At 32.2% G+C, this 19407-nt stretch overlaps 1 protein-coding gene across 1 annotated transcript in view; it reads right to left on the reverse strand.

Annotated features, from left to right (window-relative positions):
- LOC108739991 (nose resistant to fluoxetine protein 6-like) overlaps positions 1 to 19407 on the reverse strand; it is an 86586-nt gene that overhangs the window by 64902 nt on the left and 2277 nt on the right. The gene's annotated exons all lie outside the window — the stretch shown is intronic.

Consider the following 19407-nt stretch of genomic DNA (forward strand, 5'->3'; position numbering starts at 1 on the left):
GTAATTATGTTGCTTTGCTTTAGTTGTTAAGTACAGTTCATCTAGTTACGCATTATAGTTCATTTGATTCGTTCGAAAAATTATCCTTTTTAGATTAGCTGTTTTTTTTTTGTAAATAAAGTTTTGGTGTTCGATTTTCGAAATTATTTTTATTGATCATTTCATGAACATTTTGAGAAAATATACGCTCGTGTTTTCACGACAACAGTATGAATATTTCAACGACTATATTATTAAAAGATAATGCCGACGTATGAAGTGGCCGAAATTAGGCGTGAGTCTTCCTTTTAATTAACTTTATTATTACATTAGGATTCAAAAGAAGTAATCACAACATCAAAACTAAGAAAAAGGAATCAACTTATGTACTACTATCTGTTTACGACAGTCTACTTCGCGCCAAAAATCAGAAAGATATCACTGAAACCAAACAAAACCTGGCAAATAAATGTAGCATGAAAAATATGGGAATGATAAAAAACTATATTGGGATAAACATAGACTACTACCTCGGTAAAAACATTATGACCCTAAATCAACAAAATACATTAAATCACTCATAAAAACATATGATTTGGAAAACTCAAAAATTAATAATACACCAATTTAAACAAATTTGAAATTAAAATTAGCAAACGAAACAGATCCAACAATATCTTATAGAAATCTCATTCGCGAATTATTATACATAAGTACAGGCCCAAGACCGGCCACTGCATACAGTGTGAATTATCTAAGTAAATACCAGAACCATTTGACGAGACTCACGATAGGTATGCACTCAGGAACTTAAAATATATACACCTGACTAAATAACTATAACTAATGTACTCGAAAGATAAAACGGAAAACTTAATTGAATATATGGTAGATTCAGACCGGACAGGAGACTGCAAGGAACCTTGTATTATCAGAAGCCGTAACTGACGTATTCAAACGAAAAATTTTACGAGATACCTTAAATTTAAAGATAGATAAACTCGTAAAAATATTTAAGGAAAATACAGGAGCTTTAACTATCGCCATGTTCGGTAATTTCACCAAAAGACATATTAATTCCATCTGAAGACTGTGAAAGCGGATTAATACTGTAGTCGCTAGTCTGTGAGAGCGGATTTATAGTGTAGTCGCTAGTTTACATGCTGCGTGTTGTGAAACAGGGCTGTGCTGCTCCGCAGGATGACCAATGTAGTCCTGATGAGGACTGGTATGTGGAGAATGTGTGACGGATGAGACGGCGGCTTGGATGGCAGATCATCTTCAGAAAGTTCTGGCTGTGATCACCAATGTAGTTCATTAGTGTCCATATGTTCTTTAGTAGGAGTCACCACTGTAGTCGTATTGGGGTTGACAATCAAAAGTTGTGGTTCTGAGAAGAACCGACACATTTCTGCATCTATGATAGAAACCAGTACGTTAAAACCGATAATGTATTATTATCTTTAAAGGAGGAGCAACGTTATTCTTCCTATTTATTAGTATTGAAATGTATGGTTGTCACTGATTGCAATGCTCTTATGCACCACACTAACGAAACGAGATTTGATATCACGTATTGGTAGGTGGTGGCTACTAATCGACGAGTTTGACTTCACAATAGAATACAGAAAGGGGTCTAAAATGTCGCATGTGGATAGACTAAGCAGAAATCCAATTGAAGATGTGGTGGGGATTAATTTAGATGATAGTTTTGATGTATTGATATTACGAATATAACCGTAGGCGATTGGATACTGGTGGTACAAATCACGAAGCGAAGCTCTGTCACGTGATGCTTTAGATGAAAATGCTGATATATCCGATAAAAATTCAGATTAATAAAAGAATGAGTTCAGTAAGTCCAAAGTAGACAGTTTTGTTTTTATGTATATTCTTTTATGGTGTTCAAAGTGGACAATTGCTACATCTTCTGAGAATTTTATTCAGTAATCACGAGGTGTCGTTTATTTCGTTGACATAAACACCAGGTGGCGAAAATATGAAATCAATAGCAAAGTGGTTGTTATCCAAAGTGGAAATAAGTTACTTAAATACCAAAGCGGTTGTTTTCCAAAGTGGAAATAAGTTACTTAAATACCAAAGTGATTGTTTTTCAAAGTGGAAATTAGTTGCCTGAATACCAAAGTGGAAAGAAATTACTTAGTGGAAAGTGGAATTAGTTACGTAAACACCAAGGTGATTGATTGATTTCCAAAGTGGTGATAAGTTACTTAAATAACAAAGTAGTTGTTTTCCAAAGTGAAAATAAGTTATTTTAATACCAAAGTGGTTGTTTTCCAAAGTCGAAATAAACTACTTAAATACCAAAATGGTTATTTTCCAAAGTGGAAATTAGTTACGTAAATACCAAGGTTATTGCTTTCTAAAATGGAAAACAAGTCCAGGAGACGTCAAAGTAGTGCAAATATAACTTGAATAAACACCAACTTGGTCAAATTGTAATACACTGACACAATCAGAGTCAAGAAATACTAGACACTAAGTGAGAGATTGTATAATTACTTTATTATAGGGAAATGTATAATATGAACATATTATAAGGTTAAAGCTGGTACCTAGGCTGGTACCAATTGAAATGTGAATCGAAACTTAGAAAAGGGAAACAGAAATTAGTTGAAGGTTCAAATAATGAATTTTAATCCAACTGTACAAGCTAATTCCGATTTCTTTTTTATGCAGTATGAAACGCGGTAAAGGGTAGCGTGGTAATAATTAGATATATTATGTTACATGAGAAAAGGACTTCTACGCAAAACCCGGGGCATGTATGTTTTTGTTGAAAAGGATAAAACGGACACTCAGAAACTAACGCTTGTTGTATGTACACATATGTAATAGTTTACTCGTTTATGATAATAAACGTTTTTAATATAAATTGCGTGATTGATTATTGACTACAGGTACATTTTTTTTCACCTTAGGAAATACTAATGATAAATTAAAAAAAGTCCGCATGTTACGTGAGAAACTGGAAAGGTTGTGAACTTAAATAAGTTGGGCAAACAAAAAGGCTTATTTGGGCAAGATATAAGCAATACATTGCTCAATTTCGATTAAATCGGACTCAGAAGTCAAGTGCAGCCCAGCATATTTGTAACACAAACCACTCTATAGAAGAATCTTATGAATTGAAATTTTGGACCCAGCCCTAATTCTGTCTTGTTCGAAATTTACAAAATGTTTAATTGATAATTATATATGTATGTGTTCACAATTAATTTTAAGCTATATTTCTATTTTCAATTTTTCGATTCATGATGCTTGCGTACCTAGTTGTTTTTGAGCTCCGTAAGTCTTTCTTATTACGGTTATTGAACTGTTATGTTAGTTGTTGTATTTCCCACTTTTTCCAGATTATAATGTGTTTTTGTGAAGCATTTATTTTTAATTTTAGAAAGTATTTAACAATTTCAATTTAATGGATCATTAACAAATTTATTTTTTNTGCATTATTAAAGAAAAAGATATTTTATTAAAAATAATAAGGCGCAGCTGCAATAAAAATTTCTCATGGAGCTGTGTTAAGCATGGTTTTAAATGCTGTGGTGATTGTTCCAACTGTCTGGGTCAATTTTGTAAAAACTATTTGAAGAAATTGAATTATAGTTTAATGAAAATACTATTGAAAAAGAAATGGAACTTAGACCAACAAAATGATGAAAATTTAAATGAAGAACAGCACAATGAAGAACAAGAAATATTTCCAATCGCTAAGAAACTGAAAATACTTTGAATTGTTTTTAGTAGAGTTTTTCTTAAAGAAAGAATATAGTTGAAGCAAATTCTCTTATATAAATTAATTATTTCGGGTAAATAACTGCTGTAAATATACATTAGGGTGTCCCTTATTTATTAATTAGGAACCGTAGTCGTAAGATAAAAAATAATCCGGAAACTATCCAGAATTGCTTTATTGAACTCCGTTCTATTAGAATATTTTCAAATAATACTAGTAGTACTAGTAATACTGAATTTGTTTTGATGCTTTTAATAAGAAGGTTCCTTACATACCAACTAATAAGTTAAAATTTTCTTACAAACTTGTTGAACAATAAAAATAACAAGGGGTGGAGCATAATTAAAATAGTTAATGGTGTTGGATAAAATTAAAATTTCCTGAATGTCGTCATAGACGAGAAGGTGTTGAGAGCAACTAGCAATAAGAAACTTGCTCTGAAAATACAAGGGGCTTACAATCAGCTAAGTAAAAATTGATGATTAGAAAAACCCAATTTACAATATCAGGAACTGTTTGTATTCCTCTTGCAAATTTCGTATATACACACAAAGGCGAAAAGAATTTTAATTGAGACTAAATATAAATAAACTTGTAGAATGTGTTGGATTTAAACTACCTGATTTATAAAATTTCAGAAGAAACAAGTAATATACAGAATACTTATAACCTTTAAATGTACTTAATCATATCAAGATTAACACTCTCTAAAAAGTTTCCAATGGAGGTGAAAATAAGGTGCAGTTTTTTTTTCGTTTGTTGTATTACATTAATCCGTGCTGACATGATAATTCTGTGACCTAAGCAATCTTCAAAATGAATTTTGATGATATGCCTGGTATTTGCCTTAAATACTCAGCATAAATATTTAAGTAAATTAAAATAAGTATGGTATGTGCAGTGTTGTGTAGTGTGCCATTGTCGCGCGTCCTTTAACTAAAAAAATATTGAATTTTACAACTTTTTTTTTGGATTCCGATTCACTGTAAAATTCAATTCTATACACAATACAGCTTATAACCCCGTTGTGCCCACATAAACGATTTTTGAGCATTTTTAACGCTTCTGAGCACTCGACTATTGAACAATAATATAGTTTTGCAAATAATTCTGTAATAAAAAAGCAAGGAAACAAAAATTAACAGTTAGGTAACTACTTCTCTTGTTTTGATATATATGCTTGGATAAATAAGTGCAATACATGATATGTTTGTATTCAACTAAGAATTATGAGGATATACCGAGAAAGGCAACATAACGATAAAAAAGATCAAGTGCAATTGCAATTACATTTATGTAAACCTTAGAATATAAATATGTAAAAGTAACAGTTTGAATGCATTCATAATAGTGTAACCATATGCTAGTTATTTCTCAGCAATTCACTTGCAGTGGAATTCAATGTCGAGGTATTCATGTGTAATCGGTGTAAGTGTATGAGTATTTAAAGTACATTACTTAACATAAGTAGGTAATTAATTTTTTAAACATAAAATAAAGTGTTCGACCACGTGTACCACAAGTACATACCTATTAGTTTGTGAGTAAGTGAAAAATATCAAAATCTGTATTCATAATGTTAAACTGAAGAAGGATTCGTATTATAGCAGTTAAACATTTATAATCCCATCATATTTATTGCACAAATTATAGAATAATTATAACTAGTATTTTAAAATTTACTCAAAAACTTCAGACAAGCCACAGAACAAGTATATGTCTTCAATATTTAAATTTCATAATAGCGAAACACATTGTTAAAAAATATAATTAATGAGTTGTTTTTTAGTAGGACATATAATGTATATGTTTATCTATTGACTTATTGACTTTTAATATACAATAAAATCGTATTTGGATAAACTGCCAGTTTTAACGCCTTTGACTCTCATAAAATTAGCTATTACTTATTAAAAGTTTTAGAGGAAGGCTGATTAAAAAAGGAAAAATATTAGATGGAAGGTCTTCATAAATATATTTTATCAAAATGCACGGAATACAACTCCTATTGGATTAATCAGTTTCGCCGTTACGTTTAGGACACCTGCATTTAATTTTAACAGGTATTCATTTTTTATTTATAGAATACGAACAATTCATTTAATTGATTTTAATAATTTACTTTGATAAATTTGAGAGTTTAAATACGGTATAATTTAATAGATATCAAATTGCGAATTTTCCGATTTTGGGTTAGCTATATATCAATTTTAAAATACGATGCTTATTTGACGGTCCATGTAATACGTGTTGTTTTTTAAAATTACGGGCATTCATGTAACTTAACAGCTTCCAGTCACATTTAAAAGTTAAGCTAATGCAATGCAAAGTGAAATTTTGGATCTCATACATGAAGGTCATTTAGGTATTGATAGATGTCAAAGGCAGGTAGTTTATTACCCTAATATTAATACGGATATAAAAACTAAAGTGGAGCAGTGTACATCTTGTCTTAAATAGAGAAATTCTAATCTTTCTGAACCATTACTACATCACGGACTCGTTACTAAATGGTGAAAAGAATTTAAGCAATTTTCCACTTTTACATTTATAGAAAGATGATCCCCTTCCGCTAAGGTAGGTTAGTTAGAATTGAGCAGGCAGACATTACTTATTTTCTGAGTAAAAAAATGAGTGGGATAGTAGTACATTCAACGTATGCATATCTACCAACTTGGGCCAATGGACATGTTCCGGTTCATCAATTACATGTACGTGCACAAAACTTTTTACTATTTAGAAAACTTAAACTGTTCCTGCTGTGCCTTTGAACCCTTGGTAGACAGGCTGTTTTCTTAATTTATGACTTATAGCTTTACGACAGTTGTCCATCAATATTAGAGGAACACTGTAACGAACTGAATTAGTTTAGGATTATATTTTTGTATATAGCTCCAGAACCGATACTTAGAATTTCACAACGCCTACCACTTTCCAATTCCTGGTCTCAACTAATAGTAGTAACCACCCCACTTACCCATTGTATGTAGTTTAGCTTTTAAGTACTTAGACATGTATTATATACAGACAATATTGATTCATCATTTAAATTTAAATAAGACGGGACATTACAGGCCAATTTGTAGATAACAAATGCTTATTGTACGCAAAAACATTAGTCTCTTTTCTTAATGTCTGAGTGATTATTTCCACATAATGCTTCACAGAATATTATTAAAAGTTAATAATCAACACTGCCCGACACTTTCCATAGTCAGATTCTTTCAATACTTTTTGTTGACAACCAAGCCAATTGTAGGGGTCAAACATCCTTCAGACACAATTGATATATATATATATATATATTGTGTTATAATGTCATCTAACTATGATGCTTGCGCTTATACTCACAGCGACATTTTAATTATGTCTGGCGATGTTTGACTCTACAATTGGTCTGGCTGCTTGCAAAAGGTATTGAAATAGTTTGCTCAGTACCATATTGTCACATGTAGGTAGACAACCCAACATATATACTACAAATGAAGGTCAGGTTTCTAGACGGCATATACTGGAAAATTCTGGAAAACGCGAAGTCTCTATGAATAGTTTTAAATACGTGACATTTAGTGTCAGAAGTGGGACTAGAAAAAGACTGAAGTATTGGAGGAGGAGAATTTTGAAGAATTCCATCAACTATTCCAGAGCGTTCACCGGCCAATTTTCTGGAGGTTTCCATTGGCTGCAAAAAACTCTAGTAAGTGATATATCGTTGGAAAACTCTCGAATATAGAAGAAAGAATCTGCCGTTATTAAACAATATGAAGGAACTCTACTCTCATGACTTACCCCAGCAAACCTTACATCGTTGGAAAGCTCTTAAAGAAAGGCGAATAAGTCCGATGTTGTCATAAAGATCCATCGAAGTTTCTAGAGGAAATCGAAATATTTCATACCAGTTACGACCAGAACTACCGATGTTAAGATGGAGGAACAAATATAAGCATTAATGGTAATGATGGCAGAAATAACACAAAAAATGGAAAGAGGACAAGAAGAAATAAAATATGGACAAGAAGAAATGAAATAGAGGCAAGAAGAAATGAAATAGAGGCAAGAAGAAATGAAACTGGGACAAGAACAGCAATTGAAAGCAGCTCAGGAAGAAGTGAACCAGAAAAATGCTATCAGTACAGGAAGCAATAAATATGAGAATAGAGGACAAGCTAAATGGTATTAGAAATGAAATGGAAAAGAAGATAGGAGAAAGGGAAATCAATATGGAAACGAAGATAGAAGAATGGGAAATCAATATAGAAACGAAGATAGAAGAAAGGGAAATCAATATGTAAAAGAAGATAGAAGAAAGGGAAATAAAGATTGAAAAGAAGAAAGGGAAATAAAAATCAGATAGAAGAAATGAGGGAACGAATGAGAGAAGGAATTGAAACGCTAAGACTACCCTATAATGAAAGACCTGAAGATTCCTGTGCAAGGCCATTAAAAAATTAGGGCGGAAGGAACGTCGTCCGAAACTACAACGGGTTTGGGATGGTCCATACACCGACGCATCAACGACATTGTTTATCGGATTCAGAAGGGACGTCGGGCAAACATGAAGATCGGCCATCTTGCCCAGCTTGCTTCCTATAGAGGCGACGGGACGATCAGTGTTGGGAGGGAGCGCAATGTCACGTGTATGTAGGTAATCCAACATGCACATTCAGAGATTTCGAGGTGATAGAAAGGGAGGAAGAAGCGAAGAACTGACAATGGAAAGGGTGCATTGATAACTGATCAAAAGTAGAAGTGTTAATTATACATTGATTAATAACAGAAAATAGTTTAATAATAAAAGTAGTAACACTGCGAAAAGGCGTTTAAATACGTGACAATATTTAAAAATGAAGACTCAGACTATAAGTAAAATTTCGATATTGTTTTGCGAACTTTGAAGCCTTTGGCAGAAACTACCGCCTATAGGAAGTGTTGATTAAAAATCAACATTCAAACTTTAATAAAAGTAAATAATGCTTTTACGTATCTTTTTCACCCGATACTGCAAAATGGTCGTGGGCCCAGGTTAGTAGGTAGACATAGTCTTTCAAGTAGAGCGATAGTTGGATGCCCCTGTAACAATAACCATTATAGATCTATTTGTGAGCAGTCTTGAAATGATGACTTCTTCTAGCAGTTGGTGAAGGTGAACCAACTTGCGCCCCATAAAGGTGAGTGATCATAATGCTTTGACTACCGTGGTTTGTTTGATTGAGGGGCACCCTCGAGTTACAAAATTACAGCATTTCAGAAGACCACTGTACTTCTTGTAGTCTCTAGCAAAATGAACAGCAGCCCAATTACGACAACTCCAGAATTTTGCATATAGAAGAAAACTATTTTAAACGCTTAATCTCAAAAGAATCGTTTATTCTATTACAAGAGGAAAAAGCTATGTTTTCTCGATCAGACTTGTTGTGAATAATTATTTTAACATCTATAAAAAAATCAAAAACATTAAAAATGTACAATTAAAAACTAGCTAAAATTAAATTAACTACTATACTTCTATCTATACTAAATTAATTCAGTAATATATACTATGTACATACATGCTTTCTAAAAAAGAAACTTTTATCTAATGGTTATTAGAATTACTTGAACTATTTAATTATTTATTTTGTTATTTACACGCTTTTAATTATTTATTATTTTATCTATACAAATGTGTTTTTATGATATTAAGTTTCATGGGGAACTCATGTACCACGCATCTCAACGGTTTGTAAACATACACTGTGACTTCTAAAACTTAATAAATTTATATTAATTATGCACAATTTGTATCTTTTCTTAACACCGTTACTATGTTTCGCAGCTTGAAAAAAACTCAAATTAGAGGCTGAAACGTCGGTGTTGGTTTTGCTTGCATAAATATTTTTGGCCCCTGGTCAGCTTCGATTGTTTTATTAAAGCTTTTATTTGTTCCTCCAATTTTGCTTCGGTACCTTTGGTTGTAACAAGCATGAGATATCTCGATTTCTTCTAGAATGTTTTATTGAATTCTCCGATTTTGGGTAAAATCTTCTTTCTTCTTCATTCGCATGCTTCCCAATGATGTATAACTTGCTAGGGTTATTTACCATCAGTGCAAGATTCCAGAAACTTTTGATGACGTCAGTTTCTTTCTTCTGTCTTTGGGAGCTTTCCAAATATATCACTTGTTAGAGTTTNCATCTTTTATTGGATTTCTTCATGTGGATAGACTAAGCAGAAATCCAATTGAAGATGTGGTGGGGATTAATTTAGATGATAGTTTTGATGTATTGATATTACGAATATAACCGTAGGCGATTGGATACTGGTGGTACAAATCACGAAGCGAAGCTCTGTCACGTGATGCTTTAGATGAAAATGCTGATATATCCGATAAAAATTCAGATTAATAAAAGAATGAGTTCAGTAAGTCCAAAGTAGACAGTTTTGTTTTTATGTATATTCTTTTATGGTGTTCAAAGTGGACAATTGCTACATCTTCTGAGAATTTTATTCAGTAATCACGAGGTGTCGTTTATTTCGTTGACATAAACACCAGGTGGCGAAAATATGAAATCAATAGCAAAGTGGTTGTTATCCAAAGTGGAAATAAGTTACTTAAATACCAAAGCGGTTGTTTTCCAAAGTGGAAATAAGTTACTTAAATACCAAAGTGATTGTTTTTCAAAGTGGAAATTAGTTGCCTGAATACCAAAGTGGAAAGAAATTACTTAGTGGAAAGTGGAATTAGTTACGTAAACACCAAGGTGATTGATTGATTTCCAAAGTGGTGATAAGTTACTTAAATAACAAAGTAGTTGTTTTCCAAAGTGAAAATAAGTTATTTTAATACCAAAGTGGTTGTTTTCCAAAGTCGAAATAAACTACTTAAATACCAAAATGGTTATTTTCCAAAGTGGAAATTAGTTACGTAAATACCAAGGTTATTGCTTTCTAAAATGGAAAACAAGTCCAGGAGACGTCAAAGTAGTGCAAATATAACTTGAATAAACACCAACTTGGTCAAATTGTAATACACTGACACAATCAGAGTCAAGAAATACTAGACACTAAGTGAGAGATTGTATAATTACTTTATTATAGGGAAATGTATAATATGAACATATTATAAGGTTAAAGCTGGTACCTAGGCTGGTACCAATTGAAATGTGAATCGAAACTTAGAAAAGGGAAACAGAAATTAGTTGAAGGTTCAAATAATGAATTTTAATCCAACTGTACAAGCTAATTCCGATTTCTTTTTTATGCAGTATGAAACGCGGTAAAGGGTAGCGTGGTAATAATTAGATATATTATGTTACATGAGAAAAGGACTTCTACGCAAAACCCGGGGCATGTATGTTTTTGTTGAAAAGGATAAAACGGACACTCGGAAACTAACGCTTGTTGTATGTACACATATGTAATAGTTTACTCGTTTATGATAATAAACGTTTTTAATATAAATTGCGTGATTGATTATTGACTACAGGTACATTTTTTTTCACCTTAGGAAATACTAATGATAAATTAAAAAAAGTCCGCATGTTACGTGAGAAACTGGAAAGGTTGTGAACTTAAATAAGTTGGGCAAACAAAAAGGCTTATTTGGGCAAGATATAAACAATACATTGCTCAATTTCGATTAAATCGGACTCAGAAGTCAAGTGCAGCCCAGCATATTTGTAACACAAACCACTCTATAGAAGAATCTTATGAATTGAAATTTTGGACCCAGCCCTAATTCTGTCTTGTTCGAAATTTACAAAATGTTTAATTGATAATTATATATGTATGTGTTCACAATTAATTTTAAGCTATATTTCTATTTTCAATTTTTCGATTCATGATGCTTGCGTACCTAGTTGTTTTTGAGCTCCGTAAGTCTTTCTTATTACGGTTATTGAACTGTTATGTTAGTTGTTGTATTTCCCACTTTTTCCAGATTATAATGTGTTTTTGTGAAGCATTTATTTTTAATTTTAGAAAGTATTTAACAATTTCAATTTAATGGATCATTAACAAATTTATTTTTTTTAAAANAGATATTTTATTAAAAATAATAAGGCGCAGCTGCAATAAAAATTTCTCATGGAGCTGTGTTAAGCATGGTTTTAAATGCTGTGGTGATTGTTCCAACTGTCTGGGTCAATTTTGTAAAAACTATTTGAAGAAATTGAATTATAGTTTAATGAAAATACTATTGAAAAAGAAATGGAACTTAGACCAACAAAATGATGAAAATTTAAATGAAGAACAGCACAATGAAGAACAAGAAATATTTCCAATCGCTAAGAAACTGAAAATACTTTGAATTGTTTTTAGTAGAGTTTTTCTTAAAGAAAGAATATAGTTGAAGCAAATTCTCTTATATAAATTAATTATTTCGGGTAAATAACTGCTGTAAATATACATTAGGGTGTCCCTTATTTATTAATTAGGAACCGTAGTCGTAAGATAAAAAATAATCCGGAAACTATCCAGAATTGCTTTATTGAACTCCGTTCTATTAGAATATTTTCAAATAATACTAGTAGTACTAGTAATACTGAATTTGTTTTGATGCTTTTAATAAGAAGGTTCCTTACATACCAACTAATAAGTTAAAATTTTCTTACAAACTTGTTGAACAATAAAAATAACAAGGGGTGGAGCATAATTAAAATAGTTAATGGTGTTGGATAAAATTAAAATTTCCTGAATGTCGTCATAGACGAGAAGGTGTTGAGAGCAACTAGCAATAAGAAACTTGCTCTGAAAATACAAGGGGCTTACAATCAGCTAAGTAAAAATTGATGATTAGAAAAACCCAATTTACAATATCAGGAACTGTTTGTATTCCTCTTGCAAATTTCGTATATACACACAAAGGCGAAAAGAATTTTAATTGAGACTAAATATAAATAAACTTGTAGAATGTGTTGGATTTAAACTACCTGATTTATAAAATTTCAGAAGAAACAAGTAATATACAGAATACTTATAACCTTTAAATGTACTTAATCATATCAAGATTAACACTCTCTAAAAAGTTTCCAATGGAGGTGAAAATAAGGTGCAGTTTTTTTTTCGTTTGTTGTATTACATTAATCCGTGCTGACATGATAATTCTGTGACCTAAGCAATCTTCAAAATGAATTTTGATGATATGCCTGGTATTTGCCTTAAATACTCAGCATAAATATTTAAGTAAATTAAAATAAGTATGGTATGTGCAGTGTTGTGTAGTGTGCCATTGTCGCGCGTCCTTTAACTAAAAAAATATTGAATTTTACAACTTTTTTTTTGGATTCCGATTCACTGTAAAATTCAATTCTATACACAATACAGCTTATAACCCCGTTGTGCCCACATAAACGATTTTTGAGCATTTTTAACGCTTCTGAGCACTCGACTATTGAACAATAATATAGTTTTGCAAATAATTCTGTAATAAAAAAGCAAGGAAACAAAAATTAACAGTTAGGTAACTACTTCTCTTGTTTTGATATATATGCTTGGATAAATAAGTGCAATACATGATATGTTTGTATTCAACTAAGAATTATGAGGATATACCGAGAAAGGCAACATAACGATAAAAAAGATCAAGTGCAATTGCAATTACATTTATGTAAACCTTAGAATATAAATATGTAAAAGTAACAGTTTGAATGCATTCATAATAGTGTAACCATATGCTAGTTATTTCTCAGCAATTCACTTGCAGTGGAATTCAATGTCGAGGTATTCATGTGTAATCGGTGTAAGTGTATGAGTATTTAAAGTACATTACTTAACATAAGTAGGTAATTAATTTTTTAAACATAAAATAAAGTGTTCGACCACGTGTACCACAAGTACATACCTATTAGTTTGTGAGTAAGTGAAAAATATCAAAATCTGTATTCATAATGTTAAACTGAAGAAGGATTCGTATTATAGCAGTTAAACATTTATAATCCCATCATATTTATTGCACAAATTATAGAATAATTATAACTAGTATTTTAAAATTTACTCAAAAACTTCAGACAAGCCACAGAACAAGTATATGTCTTCAATATTTAAATTTCATAATAGCGAAACACATTGTTAAAAAATATAATTAATGAGTTGTTTTTTAGTAGGACATATAATGTATATGTTTATCTATTGACTTATTGACTTTTAATATACAATAAAATCGTATTTGGATAAACTGCCAGTTTTAACGCCTTTGACTCTCATAAAATTAGCTATTACTTATTAAAAGTTTTAGAGGAAGGCTGATTAAAAAAGGAAAAATATTAGATGGAAGGTCTTCATAAATATATTTTATCAAAATGCACGGAATACAACTCCTATTGGATTAATCAGTTTCGCCGTTACGTTTAGGACACCTGCATTTAATTTTAACAGGTATTCATTTTTTATTTATAGAATACGAACAATTCATTTAATTGATTTTAATAATTTACTTTGATAAATTTGAGAGTTTAAATACGGTATAATTTAATAGATATCAAATTGCGAATTTTCCGATTTTGGGTTAGCTATATATCAATTTTAAAATACGATGCTTATTTGACGGTCCATGTAATACGTGTTGTTTTTTAAAATTACGGGCATTCATGTAACTTAACAGCTTCCAGTCACATTTAAAAGTTAAGCTAATGCAATGCAAAGTGAAATTTTGGATCTCATACATGAAGGTCATTTAGGTATTGATAGATGTCAAAGGCAGGTAGTTTATTACCCTAATATTAATACGGATATAAAAACTAAAGTGGAGCAGTGTACATCTTGTCTTAAATAGAGAAATTCTAATCTTTCTGAACCATTACTACATCACGGACTCGTTACTAAATGGTGAAAAGAATTTAAGCAATTTTCCACTTTTACATTTATAGAAAGATGATCCCCTTCCGCTAAGGTAGGTTAGTTAGAATTGAGCAGGCAGACATTACTTATTTTCTGAGTAAAAAAATGAGTGGGATAGTAGTACATTCAACGTATGCATATCTACCAACTTGGGCCAATGGACATGTTCCGGTTCATCAATTACATGTACGTGCACAAAACTTTTTACTATTTAGAAAACTTAAACTGTTCCTGCTGTGCCTTTGAACCCTTGGTAGACAGGCTGTTTTCTTAATTTATGACTTATAGCTTTACGACAGTTGTCCATCAATATTAGAGGAACACTGTAACGAACTGAATTAGTTTAGGATTATATTTTTGTATATAGCTCCAGAACCGATACTTAGAATTTCACAACGCCTACCACTTTCCAATTCCTGGTCTCAACTAATAGTAGTAACCACCCCACTTACCCATTGTATGTAGTTTAGCTTTTAAGTACTTAGACATGTATTATATACAGACAATATTGATTCATCATTTAAATTTAAATAAGACGGGACATTACAGGCCAATTTGTAGATAACAAATGCTTATTGTACGCAAAAACATTAGTCTCTTTTCTTAATGTCTGAGTGATTATTTCCACATAATGCTTCACAGAATATTATTAAAAGTTAATAATCAACACTGCCCGACACTTTCCATAGTCAGATTCTTTCAATACTTTTTGTTGACAACCAAGCCAATTGTAGGGGTCAAACATCCTTCAGACACAATTGATATATATATATATATATATTGTGTTATAATGTCATCTAACTATGATGCTTGCGCTTATACTCACAGCGACATTTTAATTATGTCTGGCGATGTTTGACTCTACAATTGGTCTGGCTGCTTGCAAAAGGTATTGAAATAGTTTGCTCAGTACCATATTGTCACATGTAGGTAGACAACCCAACATATATACTACAAATGAAGGTCAGGTTTCTAGACGGCATATACTGGAAAATTCTGGAAAACGCGAAGTCTCTATGAATAGTTTTAAATACGTGACATTTAGTGTCAGAAGTGGGACTAGAAAAAGACTGAAGTATTGGAGGAGGAGAATTTTGAAGAATTCCATCAACTATTCCAGAGCGTTCACCGGCCAATTTTCTGGAGGTTTCCATTGGCTGCAAAAAACTCTAGTAAGTGATATATCGTTGGAAAACTCTCGAATATAGAAGAAAGAATCTGCCGTTATTAAACAATATGAAGGAACTCTACTCTCATGACTTACCCCAGCAAACCTTACATCGTTGGAAAGCTCTTAAAGAAAGGCGAATAAGTCCGATGTTGTCATAAAGATCCATCGAAGTTTCTAGAGGAAATCGAAATATTTCATACCAGTTACGACCAGAACTACCGATGTTAAGATGGAGGAACAAATATAAGCATTAATGGTAATGATGGCAGAAATAACACAAAAAATGGAAAGAGGACAAGAAGAAATAAAATATGGACAAGAAGAAATGAAATAGAGGCAAGAAGAAATGAAATAGAGGCAAGAAGAAATGAAACTGGGACAAGAACAGCAATTGAAAGCAGCTCAGGAAGAAGTGAACCAGAAAAATGCTATCAGTACAGGAAGCAATAAATATGAGAATAGAGGACAAGCTAAATGGTATTAGAAATGAAATGGAAAAGAAGATAGGAGAAAGGGAAATCAATATGGAAACGAAGATAGAAGAATGGGAAATCAATATAGAAACGAAGATAGAAGAAAGGGAAATCAATATGTAAAAGAAGATAGAAGAAAGGGAAATAAAGATTGAAAAGAAGAAAGGGAAATAAAAATCAGATAGAAGAAATGAGGGAACGAATGAGAGAAGGAATTGAAACGCTAAGACTACCCTATAATGAAAGACCTGAAGATTCCTGTGCAAGGCCATTAAAAAATTAGGGCGGAAGGAACGTCGTCCGAAACTACAACGGGTTTGGGATGGTCCATACACCGACGCATCAACGACATTGTTTATCGGATTCAGAAGGGACGTCGGGCAAACATGAAGATCGGCCATCTTGCCCAGCTTGCTTCCTATAGAGGCGACGGGACGATCAGTGTTGGGAGGGAGCGCAATGTCACGTGTATGTAGGTAATCCAACATGCACATTCAGAGATTTCGAGGTGATAGAAAGGGAGGAAGAAGCGAAGAACTGACAATGGAAAGGGTGCATTGATAACTGATCAAAAGTAGAAGTGTTAATTATACATTGATTAATAACAGAAAATAGTTTAATAATAAAAGTAGTAACACTGCGAAAAGGCGTTTAAATACGTGACAATATTTAAAAATGAAGACTCAGACTATAAGTAAAATTTCGATATTGTTTTGCGAACTTTGAAGCCTTTGGCAGAAACTACCGCCTATAGGAAGTGTTGATTAAAAATCAACATTCAAACTTTAATAAAAGTAAATAATGCTTTTACGTATCTTTTTCACCCGATACTGCAAAATGGTCGTGGGCCCAGGTTAGTAGGTAGACATAGTCTTTCAAGTAGAGCGATAGTTGGATGCCCCTGTAACAATAACCATTATAGATCTATTTGTGAGCAGTCTTGAAATGATGACTTCTTCTAGCAGTTGGTGAAGGTGAACCAACTTGCGCCCCATAAAGGTGAGTGATCATAATGCTTTGACTACCGTGGTTTGTTTGATTGAGGGGCACCCTCGAGTTACAAAATTACAGCATTTCAGAAGACCACTGTACTTCTTGTAGTCTCTAGCAAAATGAACAGCAGCCCAATTACGACAACTCCAGAATTTTGCATATAGAAGAAAACTATTTTAAACGCTTAATCTCAAAAGAATCGTTTATTCTATTACAAGAGGAAAAAGCTATGTTTTCTCGATCAGACTTGTTGTGAATAATTATTTTAACATCTATAAAAAAATCAAAAACATTAAAAATGTACAATTAAAAACTAGCTAAAATTAAATTAACTACTATACTTCTATCTATACTAAATTAATTCAGTAATATATACTATGTACATACATGCTTTCTAAAAAAGAAACTTTTATCTAATGGTTATTAGAATTACTTGAACTATTTAATTATTTATTTTGTTATTTACACGCTTTTAATTATTTATTATTTTATCTATACAAATGTGTTTTTATGATATTAAGTTTCATGGGGAACTCATGTACCACGCATCTCAACGGTTTGTAAACATACACTGTGACTTCTAAAACTTAATAAATTTATATTAATTATGCACAATTTGTATCTTTTCTTAACACCGTTACTATGTTTCGCAGCTTGAAAAAAACTCAAATTAGAGGCTGAAACGTCGGTGTTGGTTTTGCTTGCATAAATATTTTTGGCCCCTGGTCAGCTTCGATTGTTTTATTAAAGCTTTTATTTGTTCCTCCAATTTTGCTTCGGTACCTTTGGTTGTAACAAGCATGAGATATCTCGATTTCTTCTAGAATGTTTTATTGAATTCTCCGATTTTGGGTAAAATCTTCTTTCTTCTTCATTCGCATGCTTCCCAATGATGTATAACTTGCTAGGGTTATTTACCATCAGTGCAAGATTCCAGAAACTTTTGATGACGTCAGTTTCTTTCTTCTGTCTTTGGGAGCTTTCCAAATATATCACTTGTTAGAGTTTCTTGCAGCTGATGGAAACTTCCAGAAAATCGGCTTGAAACGCTTCTGGAATGTTTGATATAATTCTTCAAAATCTGCCTCCTTCTTCAATCGCACTTCTGATACTAAATGTGGCGTAGTCAAACACCTTTTTTTGATTATTCACTAATTAATTTAATTATTAATTTTGTGTTTAACACTATTATTAATTAATTATTAACTTACGACTACATTGCACAGTTTGTGAATTTTTCGCTCACCTTAGTTCGCTTTGTATCGTCACGTAGCTCGAATTCGTACTTACTAACTGTTTCAACCTCACGGCAATAACCCCTGAAATCCCTGACGAATACTCCGAATATTTCAACAACCTTCCACCTTAAATAAAATAACATAATACTCCAAAAACCGTATAAACACACAACTCCCTCACCCACACACAGTATATAAGACACACACACACACACATACCTCAACAACTCAAAACATAACCGCATAACACTAACATAATCACACCGACTGAAGAGGACCTTAATTGGTCCTAGAACGGCCTGACGTAGAGGAGTTTTAGTCGATAGGTCCGAGGATTTCTTCCTTGGGAATTCGACACTACCTAGTCGTACGGACGGCTGGGTATCTTTCGAAGATTTCCCCTCTTCCCCTCTAATAAAGGACAGAAAACTATATCGTACAACAGTCGATGGGTTGTGTTGGTTACTTCCAAGATTTGCAAGCCAACAATTTCTTATTTATTATCATGGTTTAATAGGGCATTATGGATTTAATAAAATGCTTGATACTACTGTTACCGGTTTCTGTCAATGCGAAAGTACATTAAAAGTTATATTTCGGGCTGTTTGCAATGTCTTAACAATAAAGACGCTGCAACAATGAAATCTGGGTTCCTACATCCTATTCGTGAAAATAGATACCATACACATAGAGATTATTTAAGGATCTTTCTTTATTTCTAACAAATGAACAAATGCATACGTTCTAGTTGCTGTAGGTAGCTTTACAAAACAAAAGAACTAATTGTTGATATTGGTGACAGTAATAGAGATTCCCATGATGAGAGTGAATGTGAAAACTAACTATAAAACAAAAGCAATAGGTTAATTTTTTCTTTTTGATAAGTCATGTTTTTACATTATTTTCTAGTACGCTACTGTCCTATCTGTATTAATACTATAATTTACGCCTACTGAAAGCTTATTTGTGTATCGGTTCCAA

This window comes from Agrilus planipennis, unplaced genomic scaffold (genome assembly GCF_000699045.2).
Source record: "Agrilus planipennis isolate EAB-ADULT unplaced genomic scaffold, Apla_2.0 scaffold244, whole genome shotgun sequence".
Taxonomy (NCBI): domain Eukaryota; kingdom Metazoa; phylum Arthropoda; class Insecta; order Coleoptera; family Buprestidae; genus Agrilus; species Agrilus planipennis.